The sequence below is a fragment of the Rissa tridactyla genome, chromosome 1 (genome assembly GCF_028500815.1).
Source record: "Rissa tridactyla isolate bRisTri1 chromosome 1, bRisTri1.patW.cur.20221130, whole genome shotgun sequence".
NCBI lineage: Eukaryota > Metazoa > Chordata > Aves > Charadriiformes > Laridae > Rissa > Rissa tridactyla.
Window position 1 is genome coordinate 190852994 of NC_071466.1, and position 15093 is coordinate 190868086.

At 39.1% G+C, this 15093-nt stretch overlaps 1 long non-coding RNA gene across 1 annotated transcript; it reads right to left on the reverse strand.

The window, feature by feature from the left end:
* Nucleotides 1-397: 397 nt before the first annotated feature.
* LOC128906408 (uncharacterized) lies at nucleotides 398-12996 on the reverse strand. The gene is made up of 4 exons (XR_008465159.1): nucleotides 11772-12996; nucleotides 10688-10838; nucleotides 9029-9131; nucleotides 398-8183 (listed from the first exon to the last, which is right to left on the reverse strand). It is a non-coding gene; the product is annotated as an uncharacterized LOC128906408 (long non-coding RNA).
* Between the last annotated feature and the right edge of the window lie 2097 nt (nucleotides 12997-15093).

A 15093-nucleotide genomic window follows, 5' to 3' on the forward strand; every position in this document is an offset into this window, starting at 1 on the left:
GTCTACTGGATGTAATACCTACACTCTCTATATTGTGTCGTGGTGAGTAACCTGTGTTAAGCTCCTGAAATCAGAAGAGAGTTCACATCTGAGAACCTCAGCAGGGGAAAGAGTCAATCAGTGCCCAGCCAGGAGACGAGTGACTGCCTGCCGGGGGGTGCTGATAGATATCCTTATTCGCATTTCCTACTTTGTGTCATTTCCCTGCCTTTGGTGGATGTTATTCTCCCAAGCCTATTTCTTCAGGAGCTTCAAGGCAGCGGAAGCCCATGTGCCTGTCGCAGGGTTACAGATTCCACCAAGCATCAGGGTAATTAGGTTCAACATTGCAACAATTTACTTTGAAGTCCATTACGTGGACGTAGGCTTGTTAGTTTATCTCTGAAGGCTGGAGAATGGAATACAGGGATAATTATCAAGAACGGTAAAAAAGACAGCCCCAACAAATAATGTCAGGAAAATTAGGAGGTCTCAAAATAAAAGAACTGACCTCGTAGTATATAAATAATGACAAACAGTGGGACAAAGGTTGCGCTTTTATTTTGAGAAATGAGACAAAGGACCTGACAATACCCACAGATAAATAGAAGCATAACATCCACAGCAACCCCAACTGTCAGAGGTCATTCTGGAGTCACATTTTACAAGTCACAGGCTTCAAGACTTCTTTGGTAATATTTCAGCAAATAAAACAAAACTGAACTTCCAAGATTTCTCACTAACCGTAGCAGCTATTCATCATTCTAAATCTCTACCGGCATTTTCAGAGCTTTTCTGTCACAGCCACCGGAGTGGCAGGAAATTCCTGTACGGAGCTTGTCTTTTCACCCAGCAGTTCCAATTACTTCGGTCCTTGACTGTCGCTTTGACAGCATCACTTCTGAGCCATCCAGCAGTGTGATAAAAATTAGGAAACAACAAAAACAATGCGTGGCTTTTGAATAGGCTATTTCCTAAAAAGTGTTTGAATACGTGTCAGTTAATTACCATGCTCCATGGTCATAAACCAGAGCGGATTTCACCATTTGTATTTCTTTCATCTGTAGTCAAGCGTTTCTTCTCTGAGACCTGTCACAATAACTGATACAGTTTCCCCGTGTCTTCATTGTGAGGCAGAGTTGGGTTTTTTAACTATTATTGGAATTATCCTATACTTTATAACGAGTATAAGTGGATTTTTTAAAATAACCAAGTGTGGTCAGAAATTCCTTGAGGTTTTCATAGACAACACTTTTGCATTTTAAACATGAAAAACTTGAGGTACATGCACAGAACTATTTTAAATTTATTAAAAAATTGAAGTAGAAAATAGTATCATTTTAATCAGAAAAATACTGTTGCTGTTTCAGCACACACTTGTCATTAATTAATAGTCAGTGCTTTGAGTATAGTCATAGCCTTGCTATTTGAAACAATTCCTTGGGAACAGGTTTTACAATAGTAAAATTTATTAACGTATTTGTGTCCACTGGGCTTGTAAAGACCAATTTCTGGGAGACTCTGAATAAAACCATGACAGTCCTGCTGAATTCTGTGAAGCCTTAAGACTGAGTTTCCCTTAGTTAAAAATCAAAATGTGTCAGAAATCTACTGACTCAGAATAAAATTGCAGGTTACATTTTCACCCTTGGGCTTAATCAAACATGTGGTGTAATATCAAATTTATTGTGTACTTTTGCTTTGAGCTTTGCTGACATTTCAATGCCATCAGCTGTAGAAATGTCGAAAAATGTGATTGTCTTTTTCTACATTTGGATATGGTGCCATAGTTCACCTGGGCTTTAACAAGTTTCAAGATATTGTCCATTTTTTAAGCTGATAGAAGCCATTTTAAAGATCATATTTGTGTATATAAAGAATCTCATATCGCTAAGGTTGTTATCATGAAAAACTACTGTACTACTTTTCACATGCTACTACATTATTGTTTTTAAAGGCCACAGTTATCGATTACCGTATTTGTGAATGCAAAGATTATGTGATGGAATATGATAAATATAAAAATATATAATAATTTTTGTGCTTTTTTCCCTTTCAGATATTCATAATTGTTATATTTTAGACACCAAAGTATATTTTTTACCTTAATAAAACAAATAAATAAACCTGCAAAAAATATATGCATTCAGTATCATATTGCAATTACACTTTGTTTTTCAAGCAAATAAAAAGCTGTCATGCAGCTAGGACACATGCATTATGCCCACGCATGTGTATAATGTATATTTTTTTCCTGTATTAGTTATGTTGTGAAAAATACTGTTCATCTATATTTGGAATGAGTGTTGAGTTTTCTGCTATTCATTTCTTATTTTATTCGATTTTGCGAAAAAAATCTCGAGTGCTTAGAAAAATATCTCCTTTCTTGCATTTGATACAAAAATAAAAAAGTAATTATTACTCCACAACATCCTTTCTTCAAGTATCTCAAAGCAACTCATATACGCTAGAAATGAATGTTTGCACACCCTGGTGAAGTAGGTATTATTACCGTATTTTGAAAGCACGAAAGGTGGGACATGGGAGGACTATATGGTTAGACCCACAGATCTAGGTGCCTAACTGCACCTGTATGCTGAAAGCCCTCTCAGCATGCTCACGTATGGAGCTTGTGGCAATAGCAGCTCTCCTATGTATGGCAAACCCTGCTTGTCCCAGCTGCCACTGGAATAGGGGACATAGGGATGGCAACTGCCTACCTTGGTGGCGTCTCTGGAGACCATTTGTCATGAAACCATTCCCTCATCTGCCACCTAATCAGGATGGTGGTTACAGTCTTTTTACTAGAAGTTTCCACCAGCTGAGTTACCTAGGCACCTGTTTTCAAGTATGTCCAGACGTGCTTGCCTCAATACCACTGACCTAGTAGACACCCATGTGCTGCAATATCACAACTGAAAAGATACGTTCAAGCACAACATTAATAAAGAACTGATGCCAAATTTGCTTAAGCTTGCACAGGATCTTATGCCGTAACTGAGAAAATGCAGCCCTACTGAAAGCTAGTGCTAAAACTTTAAAGCTGTGTTTTCTTCATGTTTTGTGGCTGATGCCCTTTAGGAAATCAAATTCTTTATTTCCTTTCCGTAACTATGAAGTCCATATGAATTGCTACTTATTCAGTGCCGTGTGAATATCAGTGATTACCTTTTAACATAAGTGCAGCTCAAAAGATTATTACACTCTGATTAGTGCTTGTTATTATTGTTTGTTTCTAGGCTCCTGTTTTTCTGTAGACCCTCATCTGCTGCCTATGGAGAATGCTAGATAGCATATGAAACAGAAATGAGCTTTAAGTGACATTCACACCTCCTAATCTGAGCTATTTGCAATTATTTTATAATCTTACAAGAGAAACATTAACAGCTGATTGAGAGTACAAATGCTGCAGGTAACAGCCACAAGGATAAGTCATGGAGAGCCTACTGTTGCAGGTCTGGCTGGGATCCTACAAATTATAAGCCAAATGTTAAACATGCTCCATGACTGACTACATTCTGAACTGCTCTTTGGCAATCCTAAATACAGAGTGACTTTGTAGCAGTGAGTATTGAAAGCTATCACATCATCCAAACTTCTGTGTTTGTGCTGCTTTTGGCTGGGATAGTTTTCTTCATAGTGACTAGTATGGGGCTACGTTTTGGATTTGTGCTGAAAGTAGTGTTGATAATACAGGGTTTTAGTTACTACTGAGCAGGGCTTACACACAGTCAAGGCCTTTTCTGCTCCTCACACCACCCCACCAGCGAGTAGGCTGGGGGTGCACAAGAAGCTTGGAGGGGGTACTTCTGGGACAGCTGATCCCAACTGACCAAAGGGATATTCCATACCATGGGACAGCATCCTCAGCATATAAAGTTGGGGAAAGAAGAAGGAAGGGGGAGACGTTCGGAGTTACAGTGTTTGTCTCCCCAAGTAATTGTTACACATGATGGAGCCCTGCTTTCCTGGAGATGGCTGAACATCTGCCTGACGATGGGAGGCAGTGAATGAATTCCATGTTTTGCTTTGCTTGCACTTGTGGCTTTTGCTTTACCTATGAAACTGTCTTTATCTCAACCCACGGGTTTTCTCACTTTTACTTTTACTCTTCTGATTCTCTCCCCCATCCCACCGGCAGGGAGTGAGCGAGCATCTGAGTGGTGCTTAGTTGCCAGCTGGGGTTAAACTATGATAATGTTCAAATTTTGTCTTACCTATTAGGCGAATGAAATTTACCACCCTGTGAAGTAGTGACCGTACTGAAACATCGCTTACTTTTCTGTGTAAAAATCAATTGCCATCTCTGTCACATTTAATGTCATTTTTGCCAGGATTATCCCAATTTTCTCTTGCTATTCAGTGTCGCCTGTCATATTTGATTTAATATTTTGGGCTTTTCCACATAGTCTAGTCTGTGGGAGTCAGTCCTAGTCCCATCTGTGGGGGTCAGAGGTCACTATACAGACTGTTCTAGGTTGGAGGATCATCTTGACATCTGGACTGCAGGTTGGCTGCCATCAGGTGCTCATGGAAGGCCCAATACAATAGTTGCCTCCCTAACATGCTGCCCTTTATTTCTTTTTAATAGCCATCTATTCTGCACCGTGGATGACCCATCACCTCAGCAGGTAGCTCTATGCAGGGGCCCTACCTGTCACTGCTCTTCACCACCACAATGACCTGACTGCCTGAGTATACTGTGGCAAGACAATGCAAATCAGAGAAAGGTGTCAAAAAGAAGTGAAGCTCTGTGAAAGAGAGGAATGTGTTGTCACGTGAGGCAACATCCCCATGCTTGCTGTGGGAGCAATCATCTGTTCTGCCTGGGACGGAGAACTGCACACTGGTGCTGACAATGGTCCTGAGCACAGCAACATGCATGGGACATTGTCCACCTGCCACTGGCTGGAGCTGATGTGAAGGTCAGTTGCACTGGGTCATGCTGGCTTTTGGCTATTGACATTCCCTATCTTTGGGTTGACCAAGACCAATGTTAAATTCCAGGATACTACCCTAATAGCCTTGTACTACAATCTACCACTATTTCTTTACTAGGAGCCTTTTCTAGATACATCAGGAGTTCATTTCATCTCCTCTTCATTAAAATAAAAGATGTCAATGTAAATGTTATTGCAAGCAGACCTATAGCAGTTTTCAGTTTTTTAATCTTGGTTTGCAATCAACACAAGAACCTTAGAATAACTGAGTGGCCATAATGTACTTAATTTCAAAATCATTGCCAGAAAAACACAGCCAAAAACCCCATTAATTTTGAAAAAAGGAACTACATCAGAATGAAGACACTTCTTAAAGAAGAAACTGAAAAGGACAGCCAAGAGGAGAAAATATGAATTAAGGAAAAACTTGCAAAATACATACAGAGAGATTTTTTTTTTTTTCAAACACGTGAAGAACAAAATGCTTACATGAAGGAAACAAGAGTTTGTAGAGACATCAGATAACCCAGGTATGCAAAAAAGATTTAGGGAAGATAAAGCTGAAACTACAAGTATTTTTTCTGTATCTGTGCTAACTGTGAAGAAACTTGGGTCCCATATAAGAAGCCCTTGAAAAACAGGTTCTGACATCAAAGCATCTGTTTCAACAAAAGAATTCATGGAAAGAAGTTACAAAATTAAAAGATAATTTAGCGTGTATGAAATAAAAAACTTTAGAGTAATTTAAGGTAGGAGGATGTGAGATTATTTACTACAGCATATAACCTTTTGCTTTAAACTGCTTTGATACCTAAGGACTGGTATGTAATGCTGATTTAAAAAAAAGAATTCCAAGGAAGATCAAGGAAATTATTTGTTCCCACTTGAACTGGGAAAATACAAACAGAAGAGAAGAATAGAATTGGTAGACATGTGAATAAATATAAGATACTTCGTGAGGGGAAGCCCTGTGGCTTTTGTAAAGCAAAGACACATCTAAAAAAATTGAGTGTTGCTCACTGGACGAGTCAGCAATCACATAGACAAGAGCAATCCAGCTGCCAAAGTTGTCATGCAATTCCAAAAGGCATTTTACAATGTTCCTTATGAGGGATTTGTAAAACGGACTACACTGCCATTAAGTGAGAGGGAATGTTTTTGAATGGATTAACAGCTGCTCAAAATGTAGAGAAAGAATAAGTTTATATAGCCAATTTTCTCAGTCAAGGGAGGCTACTAGAAGAGCCCAAAATTCTGTGCTAGACCTGTGCTCTTCAACATAGTAGAAAATGAGGTGGCAAGGTGGGTGAAAAGTGAGATGATAAAGTTTTGCTGGTATTACAAAGTTATATAGGACAAGGATGAGGACCAACTGAGAAAAGTTGTAGAACATAATACTTGGTAATAAAAAAGCAAGTGAAATGAAATGTAAATAAATGTTAAGTGACGTCCATGGGGAAAAATAACCTCAGCTTTAATTATATATAAATCTATGTTAACATACACAACCTGTCACTCAGGAATGAGATCTTCAAGTTATAAATAGTGGATAACTGTAGAGAAACAGTTCTATGAAAATGTCAGCTCAAAACAGAAGATACCATTTAGCCTCTCTGTAACTCCACGGTGTGCCCTCATCTCAAACACTGCATGTACATCTGGTTCACTCCTAACCACTTCTTCCCCAAGTCAGAAAGATACAGAAAGGTAACAAGGATGATCAAAAGTATGAAACAGTTTCAACATGATTTTTTTGTTAAACATATTAAGCCTCTTCATGCTAGGAAAAAAGACAAGTGAAGAGGGATGTAACAGCAGTTTATAAAATCATTGAGGTTATAGAAGGGTTAAAAAGGGAATGATTGTGCACTGTCACTTCTAGAGAGAAAAGGTAGCTATCAGATGAATTTACAATGTGGCATGTTCAAAACAAACGAAAAAAGAAATAACTCTTCATGTAATTAAGTTGCTACAGGAAATTTGTGGTCTTAAAAGTTGATAGAGGCTTGAAAAAGAATTGGGAAAAAAAAGCCATGAACTCCTCAAAAAGGCTACTGAATAAGAAGAATTACCTAGTTTAGCTAGTTCTCAACTGCAAATATGTCCTGGAAAAGTAGACTCAGGAAATATAATTGTTCTTGCATAGGCATGTGCTGCTGGCTAGCAGTCAGAGACAAGATAATGAGCTACTTTGAACTTGGTCTTACCTAGTACAGAGATGAGTGGTATATTCTCTACTTTTTTAAATTTCATTGAACAAACATTCTTTTTCTTGTATATCCCTATGAATAGAATTAACAAGCGCTTAATTCTTCTTCATGTTGTATTTGGTACGGTTTTCTTTGTAGACAAGTTTATTTAAGTTATTGCGATATGCAAATATACCTCAATTTTCATTCTATGGATGGAGCACAGGACACTGCTGCTGTAGCCACAAAAAATAGTGACATTTTGGTTTTGAGGGATGCATTATAAAAATACTATATTGCTACTAATAATTACCTTTTGTTGTGCTAAGTTCTTGCTTAAGAGTGCTCACATTTGAGGAAGCAGGGAATTCTAATCCTTTCTGGGTTTTAAGGACTCCACTAGCCCCACAAACTGGAATTCAACAATCAAGTGGAACATGATATATAGGTTGCACCTATGCAGCCAAGCTGATCATCCTTTGTTTTGCTTGAGTCAAGTTTGTCCGATTATCAGCTCTCCATATATGTTAATCTCCAACCTCAGCTACAAGCATTTTTTGGCAGAGAAGGCCAGGCGTCAACGAGAGAGAAGTTTATGCAAAGCTCAAGACCTGACCTGCCGTAAGGACATGGAAGCAGCCTGCACCGGCTTGGGCTGAGGGCCACAGAACATTTTCCACTGTGGATTGAAAAGACGAGCCAGTCCCTGAGACCCCTTCCTTTCTGCCCTGGTGTGGTCTCTGAGGAGGGAGTGACAGAGCAAGGAGGTTAAAGTCAACAGAGCCAAGCGGGCGCTTTCTCCTGAGCAGCGTGCTAACGGCGCCGTAACTGCCCTTTGCACTTGCACTGCTAAGATCTGTTTCCCAGCATATTTCCTATTTCACATGGCACGCAAATGAGTTAATCTTCACAGTGTTCCTATGCAGTAGGTAAATGTTGCCCTTAAATAAAAAAAACACCAACTTGTCAGGAGTGACAGGAAGGCTTCTGAAATTACCCTGCGGCTGGGCTCAGAACTCAGGAATTCTTTTCATTCCTGGTATTGCGTTGAGGTCATCTTGCTCTTTGATGTAGCCTAGAAATGAAATGAGCTATTAAATTCTGGATACACTTCCCCATTAAATTAGAAACATTTATAAGTCCAGCATTGCACATAAAACTTAGATAGCATTTCTCGTGATAAAAACATAACTAGATTTTGTTTCTCGTACATTCTGGATTGTGTGACCTGTGGTCTCTCTTTCTCTATTTGGCTTGTGGTTTGCTTCATTACGTAATTGTTAGATCTATTTAAAGGTCAGCCAAAGTAAAATTATATTTTGTTGGAGGTGAGATGTAAACAAGTGTTTCATCTTGCCCTGCCATTTTTCTTAGGCCTTCTGCAGAGCTGGGTTACAATCTGCCAGTATTCATAAAAGGAGACTATATTTTAGAATCTGTATTGTATTATTCATAAATATTTCAAGGTACCTGCAAACCTAGGTTAAGAGTTATCATGTCTCAGGAAGCTAAAAAGGGAGCTATTGTGCATTCATTGTATTCTCTACAACAAAACTCTGTTTGTGCTCAACTGGACACATATGAATATGTATTTACAAAGCTCACTTTCACCACTGCTTCTCCGTCTTAGCTTGAAAGTAACCAACTAAACTAAGAAAAGAAAGCAAGGAATGCTTGCAAACCAGGTTGCTCTATATCTAAAATCAAACCCCCAAATATAAATTATTGAATACTTTGTTTTAAGAACTTAAGCATTTGCTCACTGCATTTTTTACTTTAAACAGATGCTGTAGATACAGATGTAGTCTTTGTGCATTTACATAGGGCTGGTATTATTAAGAATATCCACATGAGAAAAGGTTATAAAGATGATCCCTGTAAGAAGGTGAATCAGATAGCATATATTGTAATATAGAGTACCTTTCGCTGTAGCTGACTGACACGTTTAGAAAAGCTGATACTTTGATGAGAAGATCAACTGCACAATATTCTCCCAGCATCTTCTCCAGAGTCTCAATGCAAACTAACATGAGGATGCAATGTATGTGTCAAGAGAAATAAACACACATTAAACCAGACATTCATTTTCCTCAAACTAAGCTCTGAAAGCATATGCAACAAAATACTGAGTAAAGGTAGAAATGCCAACTTTACGGCAACAGTCACATTTCAGATAAAGAAACGCTTTTATATGAAGTTGTATCCACAGTCCCTAGCATAAAATATTAATAGTTCCAGCTATACCACTTCATAACCGAGGAGGAAGTGTTCCTAGGAGAGAATAGCTTGATTTAAGAAAATCCTGCTGTTCAACAAGTATATAATGTTTGTAATTAAAAAGGTTTATCTGTTGGCTAATACATAAGAACATTGGTGATGTAAGTCTGATGATTTTATTCAGGTGTCGTGTGATCAGAGTTTAACATACAGCCTCATATAAAATTGCAAAGGACTACTGTTGAGCTCATATATTGAGGCATTAAATGACCTTATTTTTAATAACTTGATTAACCTAAAATGATCTTCCTGTTTTTCGTGTGAGGAGAACTCTAGTTAAATGTTGTATTCATTTGTCCTCTTTTCTTAAAATAGCCTGGGAGGAACTGAACGGCATTGTACTTCCTCTGTCTGTATGCTGGAGGTCAGGGGTTTTTGTTTCGCGGGGGGCACCTCTGCTTTACTCTGCCTCACCCCCCTATAACGTCCAGAAGAGGTGGCAAGCTGCTTCTGACAACGTGAGCCTCGCTACAGTCAATGTGAAAAGGGAGCTGGTTGTGGTCAGATGTGGGCAGCAAGTTGTCATTTAGAAAATAGTTCCCAACTAATGGATAAAGTATTTTTAAGCATGCTGGAATGGTTCCACAGCCAAGCTGTTATAAATGAATAGGTCTTTTGTTGTGAGCCTTGATCTCTTCCCTCCTTCCTCCCTTTCTCCCTCCCCCCCCCTTTGTCAGGATGAGTCAATATCTTTCTAATTGGGTGTCCTTTCTGGACTTTTTCTCCAGGTTTTAGGCATTAAGAAAGTTCAAATCCTTAAACACATAGCCCTGGTGCCCAGAAACCATTTTTCCCTTTAACGGATTTATTGCTTCAAGAGGTATTCATTTCAGAAGGCTCAACAGTATTGTTATGGGTTTTTTTGCCGCACACAGAAAATGTAAAAGGAACTCAGTTGTACTTCAGTGAAACGGCATTATCATCCCAAGAATGAACAAACTGATTTGTTATGTCCTTAACAAGAAGCCAGTCAACTTCTAAACAGTGTTGTGAGATTGTTCTGAAACCACGGCCCAGCGTGCTTTGAGAGATAACTACCCTGCTGTCTCGGTGGTAGCTCTTATTTTGTCATCACATCCTTTCTGCCTGCCTGAGGAAAGCGCAAGGGGGTAAAGCTGTCTCTGTCAATAATACCACAGGTGACACAGGCCAAACTTAATGCTGATAGTGGGGCAGGTAATGGTGCCTCCTAATGGAGCCTCCTGACACGGCCCTGTGGAAGATGATTGACAGGTGTATTTCCTGATATCCCAAATTCTTGAGATTTTTAACAAATAATTGTTGCTTGGGATTCATTGTTACCTGCTGTCCCAGGATCTCAGGTGAATATAACCTTCCCGGGAAGCAAATACTGCCATCCTTATTTCATAGTTAATAAAAAGAAGGCATGCAAAGATTGTTTTGCTTGTAGACACAGTGAAAGCTTGTGGTTTTAGTAGAGAGCTGAGGTTTCCTGATTAAAAAAAAAAAAAAAAAAAAAAGCAGTGGTAGATGCAGAAGAAACTCTGTGTAAAGAAACGCTGCTGGGACTCAGAATTCAGATGCACTGAGACCATGTGCAGTTTGACGCTTGAGTGATTTTTAGAGAAAAAAATGGAATCCCTCATCACATTAGAGTGAGATTTTATACATTTCTTTGTGAAGAACAGAATGTAATGATTGAACTGTATAAACCATTTATGCACAGGGACAGTCTCTTTTATGGACAAAGTCTGATAATCTGAGGTAAAGAAAAAGCAGCTCTTTGCAAGTTAGTATAAGACCTCATCACCTGTAGTTGTGAAGGAACTATTCCACACGTTTATTACTGACTTCTTGCATTTTTCCCTGAAATACCTGGTGTTGCCTGCTCTCTGAGACAGACTGCACTGGGAGAGTCTCTGGAGTGGCTCAACAGGGCAGTACCTCGGTTCTGCCCTCCCACTGCGTGAGACCATGTGTGTAAGGGAGTTACAGAGCATCTGTGAGCAAAGGGGAGCGAAAATCAGTGTCCCCCTGCAATGCTGCGTTCCCCTGCCTTCCTACCTCCTTCTGAAATTACCTAGGGTGAAGAAACTAGACATTGAAATTAGAAATCTAGCAATTGTAAATAAAAGTACTCATGGATTTTACAGTGCAGTAATAGTCCATTTCCAGTCCTTGCTAGGATGCTTTTAAAAAAGACTATTAGGTACCTTCAGAAATCTGGCTTTCATCCCTTTTATCTCTGTGAATCATTTTTACTGGATATGAAGTGAGAAAGTCAGAAAACTGAAGACTGAAAACTGTAGGGGCAAATGAGGCCTTCCTTTTCTCCATAACAGTCAGTGAGAAGGACAAACACTTTATGTTTCTTTTCCGACTAACAGTTAGGGAAGTGCCAGCTTGCCACTGCAAGGACTGGTACCTGCTTTCTGTGTAGTCTACTTGGACAGACTCTCCAAACCTGCCTGCCCGACTTTCCAGCATCTTCCTTCCACTTTTGTTCTTCATTTCCACTAAATAACAAGAGGGTTGAATTTTATACCACTTTAGACTGACGCATACGAGTCCAGAGGAATAAGACAAAGGAGAATGATGACCAGAAATGTCACTGGCTCTGCACAGATTGGCTGCCCCAGTACTGGAAGTCACCAGATTACAGCTTAATGTTCTTGCATTTAGTAGTTCAGCTGCAGAAGATGTTACCTTGTTTTTACATGAGGACTAGTGATGCCTTCTTTGTAAAAAAATAAAATAACAAACATTGCTATTTTGTGTATAGCAGACTACTGTATAGGATCTCTGGATGATTTGAGTCTCTTGGTATTCACTGTCTAAATAAATATGGAGTAAAAGGCCTGCATTGGCCTTTTACTTGTGACTCACTGCATTAACTAAAAACAAAAGTCAAAAAAATCCCCCAAATTCTCAACTACAGCTTCCTCTCCAAGCTCTTATGAGGGTTTTCCATTAAAGCCTCCCCCTTCTTAATTCTGTAGTGGCCTCTTCCTAAGGCGTCATTCCTTACTTCATTCATATTTTTGGAGGTATATATGAAACATGCCTGTTCCCATGAGACCTGAGGATTGCAGTCGCTTTGGACTTGTTTCCAACATGTGCTAACAGGCCAGTTTGGCAGATGATAATTGTTACTCATTTACAGTAGCAATATGAAAATGGGTCATAAATCCTAACTCAAATCATGTACGTTCGCACTTCAGCCTCAGCCCTCAGTTTCTACACAGGTAACTCCCTCATGCAATTATTTGTCCTTTACCCTGCTTTTAGGGAGAGGAACATATTCTTTCTGTATTCTATATATGCTTTACCTATAACTGCCCTTCATGGGACACGAGTCAGAGTTCTCAACTGCAGTTAAATCATAGAATTTCATACCTTCATTTACCTAGAAAAATCTGTCTTCTTAATGTTGTTTGTTAAATGTGCTTCTCTTACTGGCTGATGGGAAAAATGTTCATGTGTCTGGAATATTCCAGCAATAAATAGCTCTTGTGATTATCAAATGCCTTGGCTCCATTTCAGCATTTAATCACCCTCAAAAGCCATAAATTGCCTCATATACTCCTCCACTAAGAACATTGTCTCTTAATCAAACTGGATTAATAAGTTTAAGAGACATTACCCATTTATATGTGAATTTTGGTAGGTCATGAGAATAATGAGCCAGATGTACAAGAGATGTAAAGAGCAATATAAGTTGCAAGTCCATAACTTAAACCTTATACAACATGCAAAGAGCAGAAATATGTGATATTAGCAGAGAAAGCTACCCACAGGTTCATGGTCATTTACACTTGACATAATATACTTATTTACATTCAACATGAAGATGATGACCTGTTGGACATGGACCTGTTGGAGTGAGTTCAGAGGAGGGTCACAAAGATGATCAGGGGCCTGGAGTGCCTCTCCTTTGAATACAGGCTGGGAGAATTTGGGGTGTTCAGCCTGGAGAAGAGAAGGCTCCAGGGAGACCTTATAGCGGCCTTCCAGTACCTAAAGGGGACCTACAGGAGAGATGGAGTAGGACTCTTTGTCAGGGGGTGTAGTGATAGGATGAGGGATAACCGCTTTAAACTGCAAGAGGATAGATTTAGATTAGATATTAGGAAGAAATTTTTCACTGTGAGGGTGGTGAGACACTGGCACAGGTTGTCCAGGAGAGTTGTGGATGCCCATCCCTGGAAGTGTTCAAGGCCAGGCCGGATGGGGCTTTGAGCAACCTGATCTAGTGGGAGGTGTCCCTGCCCATGGCAGGGGGGTGGGAACTAGATGATCTTTAAGGTCCCTTCCAACCCGAACTGTTCTATGATTCTATGTTCACATTATTTGTCCCTAATAGGGTCAAAGACATGCTTAGACCTGTTGACGGGGGTAGTTTTTAGTACTGCCCGATACTCGGCACTGCCTGAATTTTAACTTGGAAAGGGTTTTTGTATCCCGATCCAGAGTGAAAGGTTTGCTCCAGAAACACTGCATGTATTGATTTTACGGTACTGTGAAAGAGACTGCTTAAATGGTTTCATTATTGCCATTTTTGAAGTTTAAATTTACATATCAATTACTGTATATATGCTATTTAACCATACTTAAAGAAAATAGCACAAATATGTGCTTATTCTAGGTGCTGCAAGAATCCTTGCTGATAGCTGTCCATAAACTTCTAGTGTACAACACACCTTACGGCTGCTCATTAACTGAACTAGAAATTAAAATTTTTAAATGCTTGCCTATCCCACAGTACTAAAACTCAACTACGTGGGCTAACACAAAGTACAACATGAGCAAACCCTGTCTGTGCATGGCAGCGAGGAGTGTGTGTGTGTTTGTGTTTTGAATCATAAAGTTGCAATGAAAATATTTTATAGCAGGATCCTCTCAGCCCCAGTTCAGGAGCTTCAGATCTGTAACACTGTGATGCAGGCTGTGCTAATCTAAATATAACACCGACTTGGTACAGTAGCGTGTGTCCACAATTGCAAACAAAAAAGTTAGGTTTTGCTAGGGGATTGCAGACGTAGCCTGTAGTTTGTAAAGATAAGTGAGATAGCATAAATTGAACAAATTTAAATCTTCTCATTTTGCGCAGAGTACAGCACAGGTGACAACAGTACAACTTTTCCAGTCTTAATAGAGTCACGTCCACTTTAATTGATCTACTTATATTATCAGTCTCCCAAATTGCACGCGGCAAGCAGGAAACTGATTCTTTCCCAACAGTGATATTTTATGAGATTGCCTGCAGACTTATAAATAGCCAGAATGTTTTAAAATGAAACCAAAATCCAAAGACCAAAAGGAAGACTTAAGTGGAAAGAACCTAGTCATAAATTGATGGAATTAAACATTCTTCATACATTAAAAAAGAAAATTGTAGTATTGATTAATGCGGTGAGCAGCACAACTCCATCCCATTGCTACCACATTATTGTCACTTCAACCTGAACTTGCAATTTTTACAAGTTTCAGCATTTATCTTTGGAATTGTCACCTGTCATGCTTAATGAAACTAAGTGACAACTGTATTTCTTTTAGTACATTAATATAATCAGGGTTTTTTAAAACCCTCTTCAGGGTTAAAATAAATCATAGAACTTCATTAACTATTGCAAGATAAGAAATCCAGCTTGCTGCTTTTTTTTCAAAAGTACTGTAGGTTTGCCTTACTGTTACTTTGTCTCCTTTAATAAATATTGATTAGGATTAAATACTTCGTAATATATCTT